Source organism: Lolium perenne, chromosome 3 (genome assembly GCF_019359855.2).
Source record: "Lolium perenne isolate Kyuss_39 chromosome 3, Kyuss_2.0, whole genome shotgun sequence".
In the NCBI taxonomy this organism is placed as follows: Eukaryota; Viridiplantae; Streptophyta; class Magnoliopsida; order Poales; family Poaceae; genus Lolium; species Lolium perenne.
In genome coordinates, this window is record NC_067246.2 from 204,226,383 (window position 1) to 204,237,493 (window position 11,111).

Genomic DNA, 11,111 nt, shown 5'->3' on the forward strand with positions numbered 1-11,111 from the left:
ATTACTTTACCCGCTCTTGATTCTCTATAATTATTATATATTTCAATAAGCTCCAAATAGGTTGTAGGTTCTTCCATAGCAACAGTTTTTAATTTTTCGATTTTTCATTTTTTATGAATTTTTGGGTATATGATAAAACAAGACAAAAAGAAACTAGGCAAAAGTAAACTAAGAAAAATAATACTAGACAGAAATAAACTAAGCACAAATAAACTAAACAAAAGTAAACTAAGCAAAACGAAATAAAATAAAATAAAAACAGAGAGAGAGGTAGAGTGTACTCCCCAGGTGAACTTATGAGTAGAGCTACGCCTCCCCGGCAACGGCGCCAGAAAATAGTCTTGATAACCCACAAGTATAGTGGATCGCAACAGTCTTCGAGGGAAGTAAAACCCAAATTTATTGATTCGGCACAAGGGGAGGTAAAGAATACTTATAAGCCTTAACAACTGAGTTGTCAATTTAGCTGCACCTGGAAAAGCACTAGTAATAGGGGTGATGTGAAAGCAGCAGTAATATGAGAGCAATAGTAACAGTAACACAATAGCAGTAGCAGTAACACAGAGGCAATGGCACCAGAAAATAGTTAATACTACTTCCAATGACATATAGAACGAGTATATGATGATGAGAGATGGACCGGGGTTCCCAGCGATCTACACTAGTGGTAACTCTCCAATAACAAGTGACAAGTGTTGGGTGAACAAATTACAGTTGGGCAATTGGTAGGATTGAAAGCATTAAGACAGAACATCAAGATTATTAATCATGTAGGCATGTTTTCCATATATAGTCATACGTGCTCGCAATGAGAAACTTGTACAACACCTTTTGTCCTACCAGCCGGTGGCAGCCGGGCCTCAAGGGAATCTACTGGCTATTAAGGTAATCCTTTTAATAGAGCACCGGAGCAAAAGCATTAACACTTGGTGAAAACATGTGATCCTCATATCACAGCCTTCCCCTCCGGTTGTCCCAATTTCTGTCACTTTGGGGCCTCGGGTTCCGGACAGCAATATGTGCAAACAACTTGTAGATACAATCTAAGCAATAATTATAGAGCTTAAATCTAAGATCATGCCACTCAGGCCCTAGTGACAAGTATTAAGCATAACAAGATTGCAGCAACAATAACTTCACAAAGTTTATAGATAGACTAATCATAATGTGTCATCCATCGGATCCTAACAAACACAACACCGATTACATCACATGAATCTCAATCATGTAAGGCAGCTCATGAGATCATTGTATTGAAGTACATAGGATAGAGAGTACCAACTAGCTACTGCTAGAACCCGTAGTCCATGGGGGAACTACTCACGGAGCATGATGGAGGCGGTGGCGTCGATGGAGATGGCTTCCGGGGGCACTTCCCTGTCTCGACAGGGTGCCGGAACAGAGAGTTCTGTCCCCCGAATTGGAGTTTCGCGATGGCGACGGCGCCCCTGGAGTCTTTCTGGAGTTTCGTCAATCCGTATCGCATTTTTAGGTCGAAAGGGGTCTTATAGGCGAAGAGGCGGCGCAGGAGGGGCACCAGGGCGCCCTCCCCATAGGCCGGCGCGGCCAGGGGCCTGCCCGCGCGGCCCTATGGTGTGGGGGCCCTGGGCCTCCTCTCCGTCTCCCCTTCGGTGTCCTGGTCCGTCTCGGTGAATTATGATGTTTGGTCTTCGTTTCGTCGAATTCCGAGAATATTGCCCGAACAGCCTTTCTGGAACCAAAAACAGCAAAAAACAGGAACTGGCACTTTGGCATCTTGTTAATAGGTTAGTTCCGGAAAACGCATAAAAACATTATAAAGTGTGAGCAAAACATGTAGGTATTGTCATAAAACAAGCATGGAACATCATAAATTATAGATACGTTGGAGACGTATCAGCATCCCCAAGCTTAGTTCCTACTCGCCCTCGAGTAGGTAAACGATAAAAAGAATAATTTTTGTAGTGACATGCTACTTACATAACCTTGATCATACTATTGTAAAGTGTAAGGGTATTTTACCCTTATCCATTATTTTGGTAACAATGACACCGTGCTACAGTATTTGTCCTAGTACGTTTATAAGGATTATCTCAGGTATTAGGCAAGGAGGCATAAATGGTGTATCAAAGGAACGAGAAGGCTAAAGGAGACCCCCCACTTCAACAACAATCGAAAAGGGGTCTACAGAAGAAATCCGGTCGGTCATCCGGTTGGACCGGGCCCCAGACCGGATGGTCCGGCGAACGGTCCGGTCGACCGGGCGCCAACCGGGCGCCAACCGGGCTGCAAATCGACGCTGGAAGAATCCGGTTTGCCGCCCGGTCAGCCGGCCTCCAGACCGGCGGATCCGGCGTGCGGTCCGATCGACCGGGCGCCAACCGGGCGCCAACCGGAGGAGCTCCTGGACGAAGAAAAAGAGGATCCGGCCCAGCATCCGGTCACAACCGGCTGGTCCAGTCACTGGTCCGGTTGACCGGGTTTGACGAGAAGAAAGCTGAGGTGGCAAGTGACCAACGGCCATATTTTGAAGTACACTATAAATAGGCCTTCTCCTACCTCAGAACACTTAGGCACTATACTACAAGCTGTTCTTGAGCTCTCTCTCTCTCTTACTCCATTATTAGAAACACCAAAAGCCTCCGATCTCCCTCCTCCTCCACCCAAACTCAAATCCCTCCGGGGAATCACTAGAGGAGGACCCGATCTACTGTTCTACCAAGCCAAATCTCATTCTCCCTTGTATTCATCAAGAAGCTTGCTTCCTAGGGTTCCTTGGAAACCCTAGGTGGGCAAGAGGAGTCCGGAAGCATCCGGGCTGTGGATTTGCTCCGGGCAAGATTGTGAAGGTTTGGAGGCTACCTCAAAGTCTACCACAAGTGAGTGAGCTATTCCTTCGTGGGATAGGCTCCGGAGAATAGGGTGAGCCTTCGTGGCGTGGGGAATCCTTCGTGGGACCTCCACCCCTCCAAACGTGACGTACCTTCTTGCAAAGGAAGGGAACACGGGAATACATCCTCATCTCCGCGTGCTATCGGTTATCTCTAACCGAACTCCTTACTTGTGATTTAACTGCCTGAGAGAGCCTTCGTGCTCGAGTTAGTTGTATCCTCATATAGGTTGCTTCACCTAGTTTTCATTAGGCTCACCTTTATATTCCGCAAAGCCTAATATTGCAAAGAAAGAATTAAAATATGTAGAAACCTATTCACCCCCCTCTAGGTTTACCATCTCTATACTTTCAATTGGTATCAGAGCCTGGACTCTTATTAAGGGCTTCACCGCCTTAAGAGTGAGATGGATAAACTATTCGAGGGTCTAGATGAAGACTCTAACCTTTCGGTTAAAGAGATGAAATCTAGATTCTTGGCATATGATGCCGAGAAGAAGAAAAAGGAGGATGAGATACAAAGCCAAATGGCAGAGATGTCTATCATGCTTAAGAACTTGACTAATGGGTCTCCTAGTATGGCTTCGGCCTCCCTAGGGCCCTATCGTGAAGTCAACCATGACTATCCCAAAAACACTTCACTCATGTGTAACGACCCAGGGTAGCACCCCCTATTAGTTTTGCTTGTTGTTTTTCTTTTATGCATCATCATGCATATGCATCATATCATCCATGTTTTCAACAAATAAAATATATTTTATAAACCCTAAAATATTTTGGTTTTCCCTCTCATATGGTTTTTATATTAAACCACCCCTTTATCTTTTATTTTCCACAAACCCTAACACAAAATTATTTTATTTTGCTATAAAACCTTTGGCTCTTATTTTATCTCTATCTATACCCTATATTCAAAACTCAACTTTTGTTGGTGCTGGTTCAAAACAATTTGCCAAAACAGGTTTCCTAAAATAAACAAAAGAGAAAAGGTTTTGCTAAATAAAAAGAAAACCCCTTCCTCCTATCCTATCCAGGCCCCCTCTCTCTGGCCCATCTCCCCTCTTCCTTCCCCCCCTTTTTTCCGGTGGCCCAAGTCAGCACCACAGCGGCCCATCCTTCCATCCCGGCCCCCTTCTTGGCCCGATACCTTTTCGCGTGGAGACACTCTGCTGTCGTCTTCTCCCCCTCACGTTGGCAGCGTGAGCTCTTTTTTCCTCTGCCATGGACCACCGCACATGGTCCTCCTCTCCCAACCACCGCACCACCACCTCCCCCTCCCCTTTTATTCCTCATCCGAGGCGCAGCGAAAACCCTAGCCCTCATCTTCCTCCTCCCTCGCGCCGCCTCTCCCTGGTTCCTCTTCTTTTCTATTCTCTATGAGCAAAACCCCACAGCACAGCCACTGCCCCGCCATGGCGCCGCCGCTACACACCACCCCTCGCCGTTCTGAGGGCACCGGGAGATGCGCCTCGTCGTCCTCTTCAACCTAGTTCAAGGAATCGAGTCGGGGCTGGCTCAATCAACGGCAAAATCGCCGTTCCCTTCCCCAACTCCGGCGAGTTCATCATCAATTACGGCCGCTGGAGACCTCCCCCGTCCTCTCCGACCTCATCCACGGCTCCCTGGTGATGTGCTCGTTCTTCTAGACCTCTTCCCCGTCTCGTTCTCGTCCTCGTTTATTTTCTACCGATGTTGACCACTGGTAACCTCCGCAGGAGCTCGACGCCGGCGATACTCCGGCGAGCCCCTGGACCCGACACCACCACCATCAGGTTCAGCGCGTCAATCCGCATCCCCGACGCCATCTCGCCCCGTCCTGTTTCGTTCGGAATCCCCAGATCGACGCTCGACTGCGAGCTCCACCATGGCTGTTCTTCCAGGAGCTTCCGCGTTGGCCTGGTTCAAAAGGCTGCACACCTCCATTCGACCAACAGCAGATGCATCAGCCCAGTTGGTTCGTCCATACTTACAGGACGTGGAGATCCTGAGTTCAATTCCCACCGCTGCAACTAAGCCCACCTTTTTGTTCTGCTTTGACCAGATCCGGCGCCTGATGGGCCTTGACCCAGATCCTCCGACCCAGCCTGTCTCCCAGTGCGCCCAGCTCTTATCCGTCTCCACTTTCAGGCCAGATCCGGCCCAGAGATATCGCAGGTTCAGCCCAGTTCGTCCCAGCCCCTTTTCTGTTTCTGGAAAATTGCAGAATATGTTAAAATCTTGCAAAAATCATATCTCCTAAACCGTAACTCAAAATAAAATGTGTTCTATATGAAAATTGATCAGAAAAATATGCTAAACATGAATATGCCATCCATTCATCTGTTTGCATCTCGCATCATGTGGCTCATTGATAGTTCGTGTATGTTCACCTCACATATATGCGGAGTATTTCGGATTTCCAACTAGGGATTTCCCCGCTCCGTTTAATATTGAAGTAGCGCACTCTTTCCATGATATGCCATGCTAACAACCACTTAACTTTGGCGGTAGAAATGCAACTCCAACCCTAATTTGTTTGTCCGGGGTTCCGACTCCGCTTAATTTGGATAATTGCATTGCACCATCTTTGCCATGTCATGCATATCATCTTGATCACGCTGGATCTTCTTTATCCGTAGTAGTAAGACTTGCATCCGTTGATTGTCCAGCATTTGCTTCTTCCCGGATAGGATCGCGAAGTGGTGTTGTGAGATACGACAAGTTCTTCTACTGCTTTTCACAGGCGAGCCCACCCCTTCACCTATTTTACTTTTACATGCTCTTTTGATCTATTGCTATCCTTATGTTGCGATTCTGTTGTGTCACGTGTCCTATCCACCTGTTACCTATATGTCCGAGATACACCTCCTCGCCCTACCTTTTGTTTGTTGTTTGTCAGCTTTGCGAGTCGTAGGCGAGTTTAGGGTTTTTGTTGATATCTCGAAATGTTCGGGATATCTTGTTGGGATGTTGACACATGTACTACCTTTTCGAAAATGAAGTGGATAACTTTTGCTACAACTTAAAATTGCTAAGGGATATAATATGCAGAGGCATCTGTGAGCCCCTTTGCGAAAGCATCGGAACTTTGACTTGCTAATGTCCCCTAGGACCCGAGTTCTTGTTATCTGTTTCTAAGACTGAGCGCGCTAACCACTCGTGGGAGGTTTTATCGGGACCCCCATCACCCATTACCATTTCTCAAGTCTGTTGAAAAGGGGGCCACAACTTTGGTTTTATTTGCCTATGCCATGTATGCCATGCTTTACTTACTGTTGCCTTCGGGTGTTTATTACTGTTGCCTTCGGGTGTTTACTTCCTGTTGCCTTCAGGTGTTTATATTCTGTATTGTACCCCGCGGGACATTTAGCGAAGCGTGTGGTTCGCACGCCTAGCCGCCGACGCAAACCCTGAGTCCGCATCGGAGTACGGCCGAACTTCATTTCGGGTAGCTTAGTCGGGTGGCCCCCCTAGGCATTCTTGTTGATTTGGGAACGGTCTTGTTGTGAGACTCCGTCGTAATTAAGCGGGTTCGAGCATGCGTGTATGGTAACATTGGTGCACCCCTGCAGGGTTAAATCTTTTCGGAAAGCCGTGTCCACGGTTATGGACGACTTGGAGCTGTTTAACTCGATCATAGAACAACTTACACCTAATGTTGTCGCTAATAACTTGCTAATTACTTGCGTAGTAAGTTAGCCCTATTACAATGGAATGGATATAAAATTGTCAACTGTGTGAGTGCCTTGCTAGTACCTCTTGGCTAAGGGGGATCGTAATGGCAGGGTTTGTTTGCAGAGTATAGAACTGCTAGAATATGCGCTCTCTCACCTTCTCTATTAGACGGATGTTGTAGCGTGTCTCTATTGGTTAGTGCTTTGCTGCCGCTAAACTCCACATATAGCCGGGCGAAGTTTACACCGCCCACCAGCAAGCATAGCTGGTCTTGTCGACAAACAGGTACGAGATGACGACGTTAGCAAGGTTACCCTTCCGGCTTGGCCTGGGCAGGGTTATGGACGCCACTGGTTATCTTCAGGACTCTTAGTCCAATTTGTATCTTGTCCTTACTCTGACGTATTCGATCTTCTGTATGATTTGGATCTTTGTATTGTATAATTGTATCTTGACTCGTTGGAGTCGTTGTTGTAATATATGTATCTTGGGGGCTCTATTGTAATCCTGTTGTAATGTTACCGCTCGTGTTAATTCCTCTGGCATCACGTGTGTGATTTGTCGCGCACGTCGTGTCGGAGGGCGTCTCTGGATCGATATCATGCGGATTTCGGCGGGATCGCTGGAATCCTCAGGATACCGGTTTGGGGGCGTCACACCATGCCTCATATAAACCATAGTGGGAATGTTCCCCATTTTGATGGAACTCACTTTCCTTTTTGGAAATCTTCTATGGAATCTCATATTCGCAGCTGCAGCGTGGAGTTGTGGGAGATCATTGTTCATGCATACCGTGAGCCACAAGATCCCATTCGGTTGACCTCCACCGAATTCTACAACCGTTAACTCAACGCCTCCGCACGTGACAAGATTAGGAGTGGCATCAACCGCAAGCTCCTTGATCAAGTCAATGACATAGACTCCGCTAAAGAGTTGTGGGATCGAATCATAGTACTCCAAGAGGGAACCGATTTGATCCAATCCGCTCTTTATGAGACCGCAAAGTAAGAGACCCATCAATTCATGATTCGAGAAGGAGAGTCCGTGGCCGATGCTTATGCAAGACTTGGTGCTCTTAGAGTAAGGGTCAAGGGACTTGGTGTTGAGAAGTACAATGACGGCTTCGAGATGAATGAAGAATTCATAAAGTCCAAGGTCATTGCTATGATTGCCGTAAAACAAGAAGACACCAATCTCGCACTCAACTTGCAAATCATGACCAAGAGTGCCGACCTCAACTCCGATGATCTAGTCTCCTATGTGGCCGCCAATGAAAACATGGCCAAAGCGGGAAAGAGGCTCATGGCAATGAACCGAGTTGATGAAGCCTCACACAACCATGAAGCGCCACACAACCTTGCTCTCAAAGCTAGGGCCGATCATGGAAGCAAAGAAGACTATGAAATTGAAGAAGATGAAGAGATGACTTCAACTAGTGACATGGCTACCGACTTTGCTTTCTTTGCCAAGAAGTACAAGGCAAAGTTCCCTATGCTCCTCAATGACAAGAAGAAGAGAACTTGCTACAATTGTGATGAAGATAGCCACTTTGAAAATGAGTGCCCTTATGAGAAAAGGGTGGACAAGCCAAGATTCATCAAAGGGGTCAAGCCAAGATTGAAGCCAAACCCAATCAATGATCGATACAAGAAGAACAAGGGAAGAGCCTTTGTTGGGGCCGAGTACTTGTCCGATGATGAAGAGGAAGATGAGGAGAAGGAGGCCGGGGTGGCCGGTTTGGCTTTCTCTAAGCCCGGGTCACTCTTCACATATGACTACTCCAAGGACTACTCCACGGAGAATGATGTTGGATCTTCATGGCAAGGATAACTCAAGATGATGACTCTGATGACTCTACCTCATCTACAATCGTTGGCTCTTGTCTTATGGCAAGGGAAACCAAGGTAATGGAACCTCCACCTTCCCTATCTAGTGTTCTTGATGATGAAAACAAAAATCAAGATGAATTAATTGTGCTTAAGGAACTCTATGATGTTAGATGCACCCTTCGTGGTGAAGCTCTTGTCAAGTTTGATTTCTTGATGGACTCACTCAAAGAAAAGGATGAGTCCATTGAGGAATTAGAATATCATTTGAATGAGAAGGAACGGAGATTCAATCTCCTAAGACAAGAGCTAAAAACCGAAAGGTGCATATCTCAAGGCCTTAAGCAACAAATTGAAACCTATGAACTTGATAAAGTTAAGGACCTAGAAACTATTGATAGGGCTCAATTATTGACCCAAGAGCTCAATGCCTCAAAGGAGGAGCTTGAAGTTGCTCATGCTTCTCTCACTAGGGATCTTGACCACCTTGAAAAGGCTAACAAGCATGTCAAGGATGAGCTCAAGAAACTTGGAGAGAACCATGATCTACTCCAAGAATCCTACAAAAAGGTTCTTGGATCAATGAAGGATCCCATTGATGTTGAAAAGCTTGCTTGTTCCTCCACTTCCTTTACTAGTGAGCATGCTAAACTTGTTGAGGAACATGTTCGTTTACAAGAGGAACTTTCTTTGCATGTTGAGACCAATGCATATCTTGAATCCTTGGTGACCAAATATGGTCTTGACTATCATCCTAATGAATCTTCTTGTGAGCAAGCATCTATTCTTGAAGAAAATGTTAGGTTAACAAAGGAACTTGCAAAGTTCACCACCGCCAAGAACAAGATGGGATTGGATGACCTCTTGAGTAAGCAAAGGTCAAACAATCAAAAGTACGTACTTGGATATGTTCCCAAGTCCCACAAGAAGAACAACTACAAGAAGGAGAAACGCGCTCAAGATAAGAACAAGAAGGTCACTAATAATGGCAAAGCCTCAAAGGGCAAAGCCACTAGTGGTGACCGCATGAGGCCAAACTATCACTATGCATTATTTGTTGATTATTATGGTGATGTCTATGCTAACTATGTTGGCCCTCCTAATGGCTATGCTTATAGAGAGTACTCAATTTGGGTACCAAAAGATATTGTTGCCATTGCAAAGGAACCCATTAATAGATGGGTTCCTAAATCCTCTACTTGATTTTGTAGGGGTATTCCTCCAGTGGTCCAAAATGGGTGTTTGATAGTGGATGCACCAATCATATGACCGGAGGAAGAGGTGTGCTTGATCAATTCATTGAAGATATCAACAAGAAGTCAAGCATCACTTTTGGTGACAACTCAAAGGGAAAGGTACTTGGGTATGGCAAGGTACTTGGGTACTTGGGAAAGGGACTTGTGCCTTGAGACGGTTATGCTTGTTGAATCCCTTGGCTATAACTTACTTTCTATATATCATCTTGCCAATGCCGGTTACAATTCATATTTCACTAAATATTATGTGCAAGTCTTTAGGAGTGACAATCTCAAATTGGTCCTTGTTGGATATGTGGAGAACAACCTTTACGTGGTTGACCTCTCGAAAGAGAGCCCCTCTTTCTCCACATGTCTAATGGCGGCCAAGCATGACGAATGTTGGGGGGATAACCCCCGGTATGCCAAAGGCATGCCAAACCGGATGGTTTGAGCCATCGAGATACCGGTTTAATGTTCTTACCAGGAAGCCTAGTAGGAATCCGGGAGAGCAAGGCTAAGCCGGTTTCCCCAAAGGGGTATGCCGGAACCCGGTATAGAAGATACCGGAAAGGAGAGCCTGTCGGCAGGACTGGTCAAAGATTCTCTTCAGAGCAAGAAGACAAGGATGAGCTAAGCAAAGTAACTTTATTCAGAGCCCTGGCGCCAAAGAGAGAGGTGACGGAGAAAGAAGCCGGAGGACGTCAGCTTCTATGATAAAAGAAGGCCCCGGTGTCACCTATGATTAAAGTAGCTTTGTACAGTAACTCTGTAAAGTAGTTTGTCCAGTCAAAGATGCCATTAGGGTTTCTTGCTCTGTAAGCCACCCTCTCCCCTATATAAGGAGAGGGGGCAGCCCTCCTTGCGGGCACGAGACGTTAGGTTAAGAGACGCGTGTGTGTATGAAGGCAGAGCCTGTAACCTGTGTGAATCTATGAACATGGTGATCTAGAGGGAGTTCTTCCTTGTGTCTTTCTTCTTCAACCTCTGGCCCTGGCCAAGTTCTTGAGGAAACCATCCGGAATCTCTTCCCACCTGATCGCAAACCCTCCCCCGAATCCTCTTGCGTCCATTCGGCCCCAATCTAAGCCATCCTATGGCATCTGTCTGTTCACCACGACGACAGTTGGCGCCCACCGTGGGGCATGAAGTGGCGCTTGATGGAGTTCACATTCGGGCGGGCGTCCTCGAGGTCTCCGGCGAGCGTACGGTGTCCGAGTTGGTGCAGAGCATCTACGCCATGGACTTCATCAACGACAACGCGGGCTGCTTCGCCAACGGCGGCGTCTTCCCCAAGAACGGCCGCATCATCGAGTTCGGCAGCCACCGCGTCTACTTCGGCACCGTCCCCGTGCGCCAGCGCCTCTCGCCGGTGCTGGTGGCACCGGACCCGCCAAGATGGCTCTGTGCTGGCCGCGCCGCCGGCAGCGTCGAGGTAATGATGACCGGTGTGGCTGGTGCAGGAAAGGAGGTTGCGGCTGAAGGTGCCGGACGCGCGGTTTCGACCCGTGCGGCTAAGCCACCGCT

General features: G+C 47.0%; 1 long non-coding RNA gene across 1 annotated transcript; it reads left to right on the top strand.

Annotated features, from left to right (window-relative positions):
* The first annotated feature begins 3,617 nt into the window (after positions 1 to 3,617).
* LOC127343146 (uncharacterized) lies at positions 3,618 to 6,793 on the top strand. The gene is made up of 3 exons (XR_011755665.1): positions 3,618 to 4,823; positions 4,911 to 5,023; positions 5,518 to 6,793. It is a non-coding gene; the product is annotated as an uncharacterized lncRNA (long non-coding RNA).
* Positions 6,794 to 11,111: the final 4,318 nt, after the last annotated feature.